The 15,851-nt window shown below is 37.6% G+C and overlaps 1 protein-coding gene across 1 annotated transcript in view; it reads right to left on the bottom strand.

Annotated features, from left to right (window-relative positions):
* The window catches only part of man1a1 (mannosidase, alpha, class 1A, member 1), a 137,079-nt gene extending 124,955 nt beyond the window's left edge, over positions 1-12,124 (bottom strand). Inside the window, exon 1 of the mRNA XM_051874098.1 lies at positions 11,961-12,124. The gene's annotated coding sequence lies outside the window, so the exon portion shown is untranslated. The remainder of the gene's footprint in view (positions 1-11,960) is intronic.
* Between the last annotated feature and the right edge of the window lie 3,727 nt (positions 12,125-15,851).

The raw sequence follows: 15,851 nt of genomic DNA, 5'->3' as shown, positions 1-15,851 counted from the left end.
GATCAAAAGTGACAGCAAACACTTGTTTTTCTATTTCAAATAAAGCTATATTGAACTTTCTATTCATCAAATCCTGAAAAAAAAATGTCATGGACACACACAAAAAATAAGCAGCACAACTGCTTTCCAAATTGATAATAATAAGAAATGTTTCTTGAGCAGCAAATCAGCATGATCATGTGACACTGAAGTAATGATGCTGAAAATTAAAGCTGCAGTCTGTAAGTTTTGCCTCTTTGTCACCATCTCTGTTCAAAACCTACAATTGCAGTTATTTAATTATCTTCACATCAGTTTTGCATCGGCACAGCTCCTCAGCGTGGCTGAGTCTAATGCTTTGAGGAAAATGTGTGGCTGTCAGTCACCACACCGGTGGATACTGTACAGGTACTTCAGAAGTCTTGGAAGTATGACCAAAATAAGAATTTTCATCAGAAAATGTCATCTGAACAAGTAAGTAACAAATCTGCCACTTTTGTTCTTTGTTCTGCCAAGATGGCAACGGCTGGCTTTAGGTTTTAAAAATGTTTAAAAAAAAACCTGTTTAAAAACCTACGGGTGACTTCACAGACACTACGTCCATATTTTTCTACAGTCTATGGTCATACCATTAATTATTCCAGCTGCTGTGAGAAAAGGCTATAAATGATCCACCACCTGAAGCATCCTCACATGATGTAGCCTACTAGCTAGGACTCGTTCTTTATGTAAACAGACGTGACGTAATGATGCAAAGACGAACGGCTGCATGCGCAAATTTCCCACGAAAACCTACCAGAACCAGTCGAATTAGAAAACATTATTACAAGCTCACCATTGTGAATCGGGCTAAAGTAAGAAAATAGTTTTGAACACTGGCTGGTTATGTACTTGCTCAAACATTTACAGACATCAGCTTTAATAACATTTAAGAATAAATCACATTTTAAAATATATCAAAATAGAAAATGGTTATTTTAAATTGTAATACTATATCACATTATAACCGTTTTAAAATCTTACCGACCCCAATCTTTTAAATAGTAGTATACTGTAAATAGTTTATTTTTTCAGTGTTTTTGGAATAAAAAAGAATTACTAAAAACTAAAATGAAACTGAAAACTGAAAATCTAAAAATTAAAAAATATATATTATATAAGCTAAACAATTAAAAGCTAATGATATGAATAAAAATGGCAATAGTATATAAATACTACTAAAATAACACTGCAATGTTTAGGCTCTCAATGAATGTTATCATAAACCGTTACAAAGAAATCTAGTTTTTTATACATTGTGAGGGGGGGAGGGGGGAATCACTGGATCTATAGAGGTTAAAAACCCACTGCCGTATGGTTATTGCATACTGCTGACTTTGCGGGGCTTATTCAATAAACATGACCAAGAAACCCTCCTGCAAGTCAGCAGAAATCCCACACATCCACTGCCTAATTCAAAATAGACTTAACAGCCTCCCTCTCAAAGGATATATTCAGATAAGAGTTCCTTTCTATTGACACATCTTGCATACAGATCCCCTTGTTTGACTTCCTAATTGACCTATCCATCATATAATGTCATTTACTTTGACAGCATAACAAACTGTTGACATTCCTTGTCCTTGATCTACTGGCTATCATTGTGTTACTGGCAGGTAATTTGAAATTATTTCACTTTCAAATGAGATAATCCACATAACAAACTCATCCTTTGATTCATGGACAACATGAATAAGCATTAAAGGATCTTTGGCATTTGTGTTGGTAACCTCATTGAAACTACATTCCTCATTAACAAAAGGTCAAATAAATTCCAGCTCCAAAGACAAGTGTTTAACACCGTCAGGACAAGACAAACAGGAAGCACAATACATTAGCACAAACTTATTAATAAAACAGCCGCAGAGTTTGTGTGCTTGCATGTATGTGGTTTGCATGGTTAATATGTTTTTTCTACTCTGGTGAGCAGTACACACATCACTGCACTGGACTATATCAGCACAATGCAACATGTGCATGACGGTCGGCAGGTGCATCACTATTCCTCCATAGCAGAGTGACTGCTAAACAAACGGTTCTGCTATTCTTAGCTCTATTTATGTCATATCAGATAATTCACAATAATGCTGAATGCTTGTGCTGTTAGCAGTTAGCAGACTGTTGTTTGGCAACAGGTGAAACTCTTTGTTATACACTTGCATCAAACGGCCATTCATGTGCAGAGGAGAAAGGGAATAGAAGAACACAGTAAGCCCTTGAAACAAGTAATATATTTAATATTACAGTAGGTATTACAGTACAGTATGATTGATGAGGGAACTCGAATGAAAGAAGTCAACTTTTCATCTTTTTATTGAATCAGGTGATCCAGTTCACAAAACCGGTCTAAATGATTAGGCCTAATTCACAAACTAAACCAACTGCTTCTTGAATTCAACTCAATGATTTTTATAATAATATCTTGAATAAAACTAATAGCCTATAATGAAAGGCTGTCCTCTTTTTTTTTTACAGGGGAAAAAAGTACATTGGCACATTCATGATTAATGAGAGAAGTAACCTCATAAATGAATCATTTGTTTGACTCGAATCTTTTTAATGAATCAGATGATCCAGTTCACAATACTACTCAATGGCTGTGCCCGAAAGCTTAAAAATGCTGCATTCTGAGTATGCATTCCAAGGTAGGAAGGCATCAAGGGACATCTGAATTCAATGTTAGCTTCACTTCTTGTCTCCTGAGATAACTTCATCTGATCGATTTTTGAAGGCAGCATAGATGTTTCCTTCGCTGCCTTTGATATCCCACAATCCTGTGCTTTCTATTCTGTGACAGTAGTGCTAAAAAATAAAGATGGCATCTTAAAAAGTTGTGGTTGGTGGTCAGTTTGTCTGTAAATGTATGTTTCTGACCAACGTTTTCCACTTTTGTTGTCATTTCTAGTGAGAAATTACTATTATAGTCATTAAATACTAACTTAGTTGCTCTATTTTGCTGTATAGCATTAAACCGCTAGGCTGCCTCAAAAGTCTGTCTGAAATCAGTTTCATGAGGTACCTTCATGCGCAAGTGCTGCCTGTAAAGTCATAGGCTGCGTCTGAAAACTTAGGCAGCTGACTTGTTGCCTCACTGCCTTAAGCCCCGGGTATACTTCACTTTCCATGCCCGGACGCGTCGCGCGCGCAGTCATGCCCGTGCATCTTTCAAAGTATACTCGACCGCGGATGCGCACGGACACATGCGCAGTACAACTTTTTTCTATACTCTACCAGACATCGGAGGGCAGCACTGTGTCGTGTCATCAACGGGACATTCGCTGGGAATGATCGGGGAAGAAACATAGTGCATCTACCATTGCAACATAGTTTGGAAGATACACTAAACAAGAATCTAAAACGATGGAGAAAGATATGCTTCTAAGTTTACTCGTCTTGGAAGTAGTATCTCTTTTTTACAAGCGTGTTGTTTTTAAATTGCTCTTTCCACACTCTTCTTCTTCGACTGCATACTGTGCTCAGTACTGTGCATAGTGCCACCTAGTGGACTCCTCTGTCCTGCTTGCGCTGTTGCATGCGCACCATCCGCATGGTCTTGAAATTTGGGCTGCATGCGGGCGGTGCACGAACGCGGACGGCCGAAGTATACCCAGGGCTTTATCCAGCAATGACTTAAGGCTGATTTATACTTCTGCATCAGACCTAGGCCGGAGCCTCTGCATCGTAGACTATGCGTCTGTTTTCATTTATACTTCTGCGTTGTTGTCCGCATCAACGTGCATGCAGACCACTAGTAGGCAGTGTCCGCGGTCATGTTGAGTATCAAGGCAAAAGCCAAAGAAGCAGCATCTTGTCATGTACGTTGTCAGAGAAGCTTACAAATAGAAGCGGCAGAGAAGCGGCAAATAGGTAACGACTTTTATTGCAGTATGACTGCATGTGTTCCCTGAAACAGATCGTTTGTTCATTCCTATGGAAGTTCGATTGCTCCGCACCAGTTTCCTGAGGGACGGGTTCTAGCAGACCAATCACAGACCAATGCGGTCCGCGTAGAATTGATGCATTGTTACATTTTTGAAGAGGTGCACATCAGGCTACGTCGTAGGCTATGCATGGTACACACAGCCTACGCTGTAGCTACGGCGTACATTCAACGCAGAAGTATAAATCAGCCTTTAGTAGGCAGCGTTTGCACACGAAGCTAACTCACAAAACTGATTTCGGATAGACTTCTCAGGCAGCGTAGCGGTTTAATGATCTACAACAAAACAGTGATCTTTGGTGATAACTAAGCGAATATTTAATAACTACAATAGTAATTTCTCACTAGAAATGACATCAGAACTGGAAAACATTGGTCAAAAATGTACATTTACAAACAAACTGACCAACAACCACAACTGTCAAATGTTATCTTTATTTATTTATTTTTTTAGCTCAACTGTCACAGAATGGAAAGCACAGGATTGTGGGATATCAAAGGCAGGGAAGGATACATCTATGCTGCCTTCAAAAATCGATCAGATGAAGGTGCCTCAGGAGACAAGAAGTGAAGCTAACATTGGATTTACAGCTCACTGGAGAGGAAGTGAATAATGGCAAATTTCAATCTATTCACCATATATGACTTGGAATGTAGCGTCATATACTTACATGAAACATTTCTGCTGCTTTTGTGTCTGTTATTATAGACTGTAAAGTCCTCAATCATGTTCATTATCTACTTTTGAAAGGGCCTATTCTTTTGTGCTCAGCAGAAAAATTACATTCGTTCTGTCGGAATGACATGAGAGTAAGTAAATAATGTTGTTCTAATTACAATAAAGCCAAATTCCTTTAAAAGTGTACATAGTAGTTGCGTTCGGTTATGAATTGCATGCCAATGCAATGACGCGCGAAATCGCTCTATGTAGGTGTTTCTTTTTTGTCTTCTGTGGAGCTGCTTTTAACTGAATTGAACTATTTCATGAATTTTACAGTCATTGAACTGAACTGAATCAACACTGAACTGACTTCAGCTGACTAATGACACTAATACATACACCGATCAGGTATAACATTAGGACCACTGACAGGAGAATTAAATAACACTGATTATCTCTTCATCACGGCACCTGTTAGTGGGTGGGATATATTAGGCAGCAAGTGAACATTTTGTCCTCAAAGTTGATGTGTTAGAAGCAGGAAAAATGGGCAAGCGTAAGGATTTGAGCGAGTTTGACAAGGGCCAAATTGTGATGGCTAGACGACTGGTTCAGAGCATCTCCAAAACTGCAGCTCTTGTGGGATGTTCCCGGTCTGCAGTGGTCAGTATCTATCAAAACTGGTCCAAGGAAAGAACAGTGAATCGGCGACAGGGTCATGGGTGACCGAGGCTCATTGATGCACGTGGGGAGCGAAGGCTGGCCTGTGTGGTCTGATCCAACAGACCATCTTTTACATCACGTGGATGGCCGAGTGCGTGTGCGACGCTTACCTCGGGAACACATGGCCAGTGTGATGCTTTGGGCAATGTTCTGCTGGGAAACCTTGGGTCCTGCCATCCATGACACGTACCACCTACCTAAGCATTGTCGCAGACCATCTACACCCTTTCATGGAAACGGTATTCCCTGGTGGCTGTGGCCTCTTTCAGCAGGATAATGTGCCCTGCTACAAAGCAAAAATGGTTCAGGAATGGTTTGAGGAGCACAACAATGAGTTTGAGGTGTTGACTTGGCCTCCAAATTCCCCAGATCTGAATCCAATCGAGCATCTGTGGGATGTGCTGAACAAACAAGTCCGATCCATGGAGGCCCCACCTCGCAACTTACAAGGATCTCCTGCTAACATTTTGGTGTCTAGTGGAGTCCATGCCTCGATGGGTTAGGGCTGTTTTGGCAGCAAAGGGGGGACCAACAATATTAGGAAGGTTGTCATAATGTTATGCCTGATCGGTGTGTTTATATATATATATATATATAAACATTCTATTGCAATAAGAAATTGGGCCTCAAGCAGAACATTTAATTCAAACTATACATTCGCACTAGCACAGACTGCAATTCATGGTAGGCCTATATTAGTCACACTGATTCGAATGCATATTCCATGCTAATGTGTCTTGAATGGATAACCTCTAATAGACCTTCTTAATCCCACTAAACAGCATAAGATAAGATCACCCTTCTGACTTTCTGAAAAGTGTCCACAGGCTGACATGCTGCCGCTCTCATCAGAGACAGCGCGACGTGTTTACTTCTCCTATCAGGAATGTCTTCTCCTCTTTATGAGGCTGTCGCTTCGCTTTATTTAAAGAGCTGCCTCTCCTTTCTGTCACCCATGGCTTGTGATTTTTCATTGTGATAGCACAAAATTAACTTCTGCGTGATGAGCAGTGTGGTGTAACGTACCTAATGCAGAGCTGGTTTATTTACAAGGATGGGCAGATGTGAATAGCAATGAAAGCAAACCTGGAGGCTTCTGCTCACTTTAAGTTGCAGAGCTTTGCTGAAATATGAATCAAAGAATTGAAAGAGGACAGGTGCAAACACTTTATGAGGCTGGCACTGAAGCAGATCTGGTGTGCTTTGATATGGTACAAAATGATCAAAGTTAACATGGCTTTCCCTATCTTGCGATTTACTCGACTTCATTTGCATTCCTTTGATTCTGAAATGGTCTGTTTGTTTGTGGAATAGTCTATTCATGAGAAACTGCCTCAATACAGACATAGTTCTGCCTCCTCTTCACAGCGGTCCAATTCCAAAACCATAAAAACAAGTAATTTGAGTTTAATTATTAACCTTGTGTATGCTATAAAATGACATAGCAGTTGACTGTAATAGGAATGGTTAGGCATTTCAGTCAATAACTAGGCAACTAGATCACATGATATTATGAGTGATTCAGCTTAATGACTTTCTTATTCTGTTTAATAGGCTTACTAGAATGAAATATTACCAAAGAAATACTAATCCAAACCTAGAGAGTCATTATAATATTGAGATGTTCAGCCAACAATATTACAGTGTCAGGCCTGGAATAGTAAAGAAGGGAACTTGGGACAGAGGGCTTGAAAATAAAAATAATATCTTATTTATCATCATGAATAAATATGACATGGTGAATATAAAGATTCCCAAGGTGCTCAGTCTTGGATTTATTAAAAATAATGAAGTGTTCCATTATAAATGGGCGTGAATAAGCCAAAAGCACATATGAAGAAATTCTTCTTTTTAATTTTTATTTAGCCTGTTAAATTGTTTTTGATGATATAGGATGATATAGTCATATACCATCCTTTTTTGTTAGGATGGTATATGACTTCCAGCCAGTGGCAATGACATTTTAAAGATTTTTGGAACTTAGGGCATGTATACACGACAAAGAAAAGTTTTCCTTTATGTAGACGACAACGTTGTCAAAACGATTCTCGTTCACACGGATCCACGAAAACAACAAAAAAAACGCTGTATTATGCTGCCAGGCCAGTAGTTGGCGATATATATATATATATATATATATATATATATATATATATATACATATATGTATATTTATGTATACTGTATATATATATATATATATATATACATAATTTGATTTTCATACTTAAGACTGAAAGCTGCATTAAGGAAAAAGGTAAAACAATAAAATCTATAAATAAAAGGCCTTAAATCTGAAGAATAGCAAAAATAAACGTTTTCCAGACAGCATTAATGTGACCTTCGTATAACAAGTAGAAAAATAATATTGGTTTTAATAAAAATCAACTCAGGGGACATAAAAGTGCCAATAGTTGACCAAAACATATAGCCAAACGACAAATGGAAACACATGTCCTCCTCATGCTTCTTGAAAGAGAACATCTCATGTCATGAGTCATGTCCCATCACAGTCTAACATTTCATGTGGAGTGACAGCCATTTGTCAGACAGCATTCAATACAAGAACCAGACGTGAAAACACACTGTTATTTACATCCTACACTCTCTGGGTTTGCCATTTATTCTGACTATTACTGTTCATGTTTTATAGAGGCGACATTTCAAATTAAAAGTGGATGTGCTTGTGGTCACCCACTCGTGGATCTCAAAGCAGTGAAAAGAGAGTTGCGAATTATTGTGCTAAAACATGTTATACATTCACAGCAAAGAGTTGAAATGCTGCAGGTTCAAACTGTCATGCAAAATGACAATATTTAACATAGATAAATTCACTTCTGGTTACTTATGCTTATTGCCAGCAGGGACATTTGTTTTCGGAATAACTGAAGGCATTGCAACACATGCTATAATGTTTAAAGTGATCTATATTTGTATTGCTCATCACAAGACAGTTACAGCCCTATTCAGAGATAATTGTTTTACATGGGCGCATGATGTAACTTTTACAGGTGAAATGTAAAACTTCACCTGACAATACCAGTAACTATTATTATGACACACAAAAGAGCAGGGAAAAAAAAAAAAAAATATATATATATATATATATATATATATCAGACCAATGGTTTAAATGTAGGGTAGGCAATGTTTTTTTATAAACACTTTTTCTTATACTGGTTGAAACTCTCTTCACATCCTGATAACAATCAATAATAGAAGTGGTCTAAATTTTAAAAAAATATATATATACATATGTTTTCTGTGGAAGTCTCATGACCAAAAAATGTTCGTCCAATCATTGCATTTATTCGTCCAATCATTGCATTCGGTCCGAACGCAATGATTGGATGAACATTTTTTGGTCTTGAATGCAATGATAGGATTTCGGTCCAAATGCAATGATACAATGTCCTACCTGCCTGTCAACGTATGTATTTCGACACCTCTGAGCACATTCACTGAGTGCCACAAACATACACCAGCCACCTTTTACAGTTCCTCCTGAGCCAAAACAATGAGCCTGTATGCTGTGTTCATGCCATGTCGTAATTACTGTAATTAAGAGATGGCAACCCATGACATTCTACTCGGAACCGTTCACGTCCTCGGAATTATGCGTTTCTATGTCAACACTATCAACGCTGAAATGAATCTGCAGCAGTCAGGTGGTACAAGTAAGAGCTCTAATTTGTTTACGTCTATTATTATTGTAATGTTATTTGCTTTGAGACAAGAGGTAATTTAACACCCTCTCTTGTGATGCTTTGCAGACCAAAAATTTTCGGTACGTGTCTTTCGGTTCACATGTGTACCGACGAATACAGAGTTGTAGCCCATTAACCACTTTTAACCACCAATAATCGCAATAAGCTCTGTGTTTAGTTACTTTCAATAAGAAACAAAGTCTCAACCCTCAAATTCTGTCTATTTTATCACGAAATTCAAACAATAAATGCCGTTTTGGCGCTCTTTGATGTGGTGTGACAGATGGCTGTATAGGCATTTCAAGCGGCAGCGCGGAGCGCGAGTGAACGCGATCATCTCTTCCTCTTTAATACTAGTTACAGAATAAACATAGCCTACATGAACATCTGAAGGTATGTTGAAAGATACAGTACAACTTACTGAAACGTATCTCATGTAATCACTCCATCAGCGTTTCAACCACGGAAAGACATCAGTGAAACAGCTTGTAAACAATATGTCACATAGCGTTTACCTCAGAAATGCCATTCAGTGTCCACAGCTTGTTAGTTCGCTAGAGAAATGAACTCTTTTGCTACATTAGCCTATATATTCATTATATTTTACTTAACCTGTCTTGGTTATTTAATGTATATGTTTAATGTATGTTTAAATAAATCTGTCATGAAAAACAAGTTATGACGGCCACTGTGTAAATGAATGTATTTTAACATCAAATTGGAGTAGAAACAGATTACCAGTAAACCACTGTTAATAAAATAAAAAAAATAAATAAAATAAAAAAAAGCAATCTTATGACAAAATGTATCTTTAAGGTTCAGGTAATTTTTTTTTCAGTGCAGAACCTGAAAGCTGCAGAAGCTTTCTGACGCAAATAAATTTTTATGTCTTGTAATCTCAGCAGAGTTCACAGACAAAACCAAAAGCACATGTACTGACAGCGAGGCCAATCCGTCTGACAGCCCCTTAAGACCCATCATCATGTTCTTTCATACACTGTCAAATGAAAAGCGTCATTCTGTGTGACCAGTCCATCTGACACACCGCCACAGCTCAGAGCCAGTCCACCCTGAACAGGCATAAAAATAGAGGAGACTGTTTCAGACTAATCCTTTTAATAGAGCTCTGTAAACTGCAAAGACTTACAAAAATACTCTCAACCAAATGCCTTAAATATGAGATTTAAGCTAAAGCTCTCTTATCTGCTGTCATGGAGAGGTGGATGGTGGCACGGTCTCTGACATGGCTGCCATGTATTTTATGGTGAATGAGATTCAATGTCAGTCTCAGCGTGAAATCGCTTTCACATGTCTGATGTGCAGAGGAGGCAATGCCTGCGCTCGTGCAACGGTGAAGATAACAAACTGTCTGCGCTTTCACCTCACATCACGCTCAATTAGACAGTAGTGGAGCTCAACACTGGCTGTACCCACCTAGCCCATAACAAATAATGCGATATATCAGTGGTCGATATATCTCACAAATGTACCTATTAATATTGATATTGATAGTGGAATTACAGCTGATAGTTTAACTCATTAAATTTGTGCTTGCGAATTGTTTTCACTTAATCTAACCAGTCTTTGTGCTATCTCCACAAGGGGTTGCAATTTTGCATTTTTATAGCTTGTTAAACGTCGGGATGGGACGGTTAGTGTGGGACACTTGGCACAACTTTTTTTTATTGCATTTTTTCTCATATATGATTTTTTTTCTTATATATCATAGCCTATATTTTAGTAATAATCATAAATAAGGTATCATTCAAATGCTTAAACACTCAAAAATCATTCTGTGCAAACCGTTTTGAAATTGTTACCATACCATATCCCTTTAAAGGGATAGTTCACCCAAAAATGAAAATTCTGTCATCATTTACTTACCCTCAAGTTGTTCCAAACCTGTATAAATGTCTTTGTTCTGCCGTACACAAAGGAAGATATTTGGAAGAATGATTGTAACCAGGCAGATCTCGCCTCCCATTGACTAGCATAGTATTATTTTTTCCTACTATGGTAGTCAACTGGGGGCGAAATCTGTTTGGTTACAAACATTCTTCCAAATACTCAATTTTTATGTTATCAACTTCAAATTTGGAACACAACTTGGTTATAGTATATGGCTTTGATTTTCTAGCAGTTTTACAGTCCAAATTATTTTGTAAAATATATTTTTTGAATAAAATAAAAATGTTTAGTTCTGTAGGCTATATTTGCTTTACAGTAAACTTTTTTTAAATTTTAATTTCAAGTTCTTTCACTGCAATAATCTGCTGCCCAGCTAACACATTTATGTAATTTTTGAAATTGAGATTTATATATAATATGAAAGCTGAATAAATAAGTTAAATTCGTTTAGGATAGGACAGTATTTGGCTGAGATACAACTATTTAAAAATCTGGAATCTGAGGGTGCAAAAAAAAAAAAAAAAAAATCTAAATATTGAGAAAATCGCCTTTAAAGTTGTCCAAATGAAGTCCTTAGCAATGCATATACACTCACAAAAATAAATTTTTGATATATTTATGGTAGAAAATTTACAAAATATCTTCATGGAACATGATCTTTACTTAATATCCTAATGATTTTTGGCATAAAAAAAAAATCGATAATTTTGACCCATACAATGTATTGTTGGCTATTGCTGCAAATATACGCGTGCGACTTATGACTGGTTTTGTGGTCCAGGGTCACATATAACATTCTTTGAATGTTTATTTGTAATATTCCAAGAAAGTTAACATTCATCAAATATCAATAACATCATAAGGAATTTTGTTCTAAGAACATTATGAAAACCTTTCATCAAGCACAAATAACATCATAAGGATATTCCTGTCATGTTATGTCAGTGTTTGAGCTTAGTTTGAATTGGACTCGTAGTTGGTTTTTCATAGTTTCCCATTTTACCTTTCTGTTCCTTCGTTTCCATTAGTTTCCATGGTTTTTCATTGATTAATTCGTTCCACCTGTTTCTCAGATTTCTCCTTTGGTTAACGCTTATAGCCCGGAGTTATTTGTCCAATGTTGTTGTAGTTGCATGGTTGTTCCATTTGCTTCGTGTGAAGCATATTCTGATATTTCTGAGTGTTTTATATTTTGAGTTAGTGCTTAAAGACCACTGATGCGAATAGATTCTTTTTTTATCCTTCCTTGTTGCAACCAGCACCGTGACAGTTCAGAGAGTATTGTTCTCAGAATGTTTCCTCTTAACGTTATGAGAATGTTCATCAAGTAAAAACATCAAAAACGATCCAAGAACATTCTTTATTTATATGAAGTAATTAAAAAAAAAGTTGCTATTTGAATCTGTTTGTCAGCAGATGCACATCAATAACTGTAGCCTATCATGTTTCATTGCATTTTATTTTGTAGTTTGGCTGAACCTGAGATAACCTAGATATCTCTGGAACCTGAAGAGAAACCAGATAATCACAGATTTCTAAGGGTGTTGAAAACTGAGGGAATTGCAGATTTCTTTAGGAGGCTGAGATGAAAGACAGGAACTGAAGCCTCCCTAAATAGGGTCTAGCAATGCCTATGCACATGTCTGCCCAATCTGTATGAAAATATTATGAAAGTAAATATGTCTATAAGCATCTATATGCCTTCTTGAAGCTCCAGTAGAGATGGTACCAAGGTTATGAATTAATGCCAAAAAATGAATGAATACCATTATAAATGAGCCTGAAAAAAAAACTTTAGTTAGATAAAAGCGTCTGCCAACATAAATATAAATTTCTATATTGTAAAGTCCAGATTCTATGCTTTTAAATGACTCCCATTTTGTTTCAAGTGAGTGGTTTTTAATTAATTTGTTAGCTAGTGAAAACAAAAAAAGTATGATCAGGATAACCAGACTTATGTTGTCAAGAGGGAATGCACTATTTACACTGACAGCACTTGATAGGAAAGCAATTACAAAGAAAAATAAACATAAATGGGCCTCGAAATCATATCTTAAAGACAAATTTGAGAACTTTCTTTTACTCTACTCTTTATACCTCCATGAAAGTCTTTAGAGTCGCATATTGATGAACAGGTTTGATCAGAAGAATGAAGAGTATGTGAATATGGAGCCATGAATACTGAAAAAAAAAAAAAAAATCGAAATGTCAGAACAGAATATTCTTCCGCTGTATTTATTGAAAAATCCCTGTGCTGTTGTGTCATTCCAGAAACAATTCTCATGCACACCACAAACTGCTATAAAGGCGATTAATGCCGGTGGGGAAATAGTTTGGGAGTTAAATCACCTTGTATCCTGTCCTACCCAAGAAAACACCTCTCAGTTCACATTTCATGGTTGAGCGATATAATCTTTTTTCACTCCAAATGTGCTGAGTTTCCTTTCAAGCTCAGCTGCTGAGACTGTTTCTCTGCATTACCGTCAGAGAGTAAACACATTTCAGAAGGTCACTGTCAAACGGCAAACTTTCTTTATTCTTTCAAGTTCAAAATTGTGAAAGTTGCGGTGTCTCTCTAAGAGTCATCCGAAACTATATTTTAGATTTTAATCCCTTAAACATCACTGTCCATCTCCCACCAAATTATGACTGCAACATTGATAACATTTCTATTAGCTGTGTCCTGTCATCTTATCTATAGAAACAAGTGTTGCCATCACCGAGGTGTCCAAGATCGTGGCAGCAGCCCATTCAGATACAAATGGATTGGATGCCTGAAGAGGAGAGATTAGCAGGCCATTCTGTTATTTAGGCCACTCAAAGTTACTGAGAAGAGCAATATTTCATATTTGCAGAAACTGAAGAGGGGAACAGCTCAGAATGAGAATAGACCATTTTCTGTTACAATTTTTGGGGACTTGAGGGCTGTTATACTGCACTGTGAGCGGAAAAAGACAATTTGTGTTGAACCTCAACAACTGTGCCTCCAAAAATTACCTATAAAAATTGAGATATTCACACTGAAACACTTTTATATTCACATTATATAAGCTCAAATAAATCAAATTCAGAGAAAGAAAAAACAAGGGGGAAAAAAAGAAAAAGAATCATAAAGAAGCTAACTTTAGTGTTTTACAGAGGCCAAAATATAATGTCAGTCTGTGCATTTGTGGTGGGGATTTTTCTGTGAATTTTTCTGCAGGTTATACTGGTACGCCAGTAGGTGGAGACAAAAGTGAGATGATTATATTGCAATTTAAAATATTTGTAATCAGATTACAGTTACTTTTTTATTGATTACATGATTACATGTTATTCTCACAATGGCAGTAAATTATTCATAGTTCACTGATTCTCCCTACAACTTCTTTTTTGAACTTTTCCTTCATAAAAAAGTCTACTACTTATATACGTTCAGAAGATCCTCCAGGTTTGTGGAATTGCATACAGACCAGCCACTAGTATGGAAGCTTGTTTCCGCCACTGAAAAAAAAAAAAAAAAAAAAAAAGGTAACTGCGACTTTTTATCTCACAATATCAGACATTTTTTTTCTCGTAATTGCGAGTTTAAATCTCACAATTCTGACTTTTTTCTCAGAATTGCATGATATAAAGTCGCAATTGCATGTTATAAATTGTTACAATTGCGTCCCTAAATTTGCCCCTCAAAAGTCGTATAATTCACACATTTCCAGCCATCCCTATTAAATATTTCACTTTGGTCACCTCTGATCTCACTGTATGAAGATGATGGTTATGAAAGTGTCTAGAAAGAGTTTAGAGCAAGTTATTCATCTCCATTTCAGTATCATTAGAGACAATTCTGATGATTGCAGGTTCTGGGCGCAAAATAAATCTCTGTCACAGTACAGATCACTTTCAGTTCCAGGGGCATAGGAACGATGGAGAAGTGGGGGGACACATTATAAATCTCATCAGCCTCTCTTCACAAGCATGACACGGATACTGTCATACGAGATTACAAATGAACACTTGAAAATGAAGCTTCTAAACTTAAAGCCATTTTTTGAAACTCAAAACAGTGGCGCTAGCGACATCAAGGTCATGAGTTTGATTCCAAGGGAATGCAGGATAAACTGATAAAATGTATACTTTGGATAAAAGTGTCTGTCAAATGCATAAACGCAAAAGTGTGAATATAAAAATGCGTACTTTTGCAAAAGTCAACTTTTTTTTGTCTTCTCTCCTCAGGAAGTTTACTTTCTGTCAGCGGCTCAGTGCACAATGCCAGGCATGTGGGTCATGAATATTAATTGCGTTATGTGATGTTCGCCCTAACTTATTTGCTGAAAGGCCGACGTTGAGCGCTGGTGGGATTACCAGTTATCACCTGCGCATTTGTGCAGGACACATCTAAAGCGGCTGGTTGGCACCGTCTTCTGCTCTGTCAATAGCGGAACAGTATCCTTTGAGAAAAAGGGCCATGATATAATTGTGTCAGGTTGTTTGAGCCCTGCAGAAGGAGGCGACGCAACAGCAGGTTGGATCTCAGAAGCCATCTTGCCTGATGAGCCAGAATGAGGCTAATTGAATTGAGTCATAAATCAGCGGATCGGATGAGTGAGGCTGAAAAAGAACTGAAGTTTGGCTCGTGAAGACGAGAGTTGGCTCACGACCGATCTGGGAAGGAGATGATTTGAGGGTACATCGGGCCATCTGAGAGCGACTTCTCTCCTCCCACTAGCCTGGAGAAGAAGTGAGCACTGAGCTGTTCCATTTATTATGTCCCTCGCACCCCGCTCGCTGCCATCTTCATTTCTAGACATGGAGTTAAAGTGGCCCAAATACACTGGAGCAGATGGCCAGAACCATTGGCACCCAGCCCTGGTCACCTCAGACGACAGGCTGTTTGTGTCCAGCTGCCCTGATCTCC

Source organism: Ctenopharyngodon idella, chromosome 20 (assembly GCF_019924925.1).
Source record: "Ctenopharyngodon idella isolate HZGC_01 chromosome 20, HZGC01, whole genome shotgun sequence".
Taxonomy (NCBI): Eukaryota; Metazoa; Chordata; class Actinopteri; order Cypriniformes; family Xenocyprididae; genus Ctenopharyngodon; species Ctenopharyngodon idella.
The sequence above is the reverse complement of the archived record's forward strand: the minus strand, read 5'-3'. Positions and strand labels throughout refer to the sequence as shown.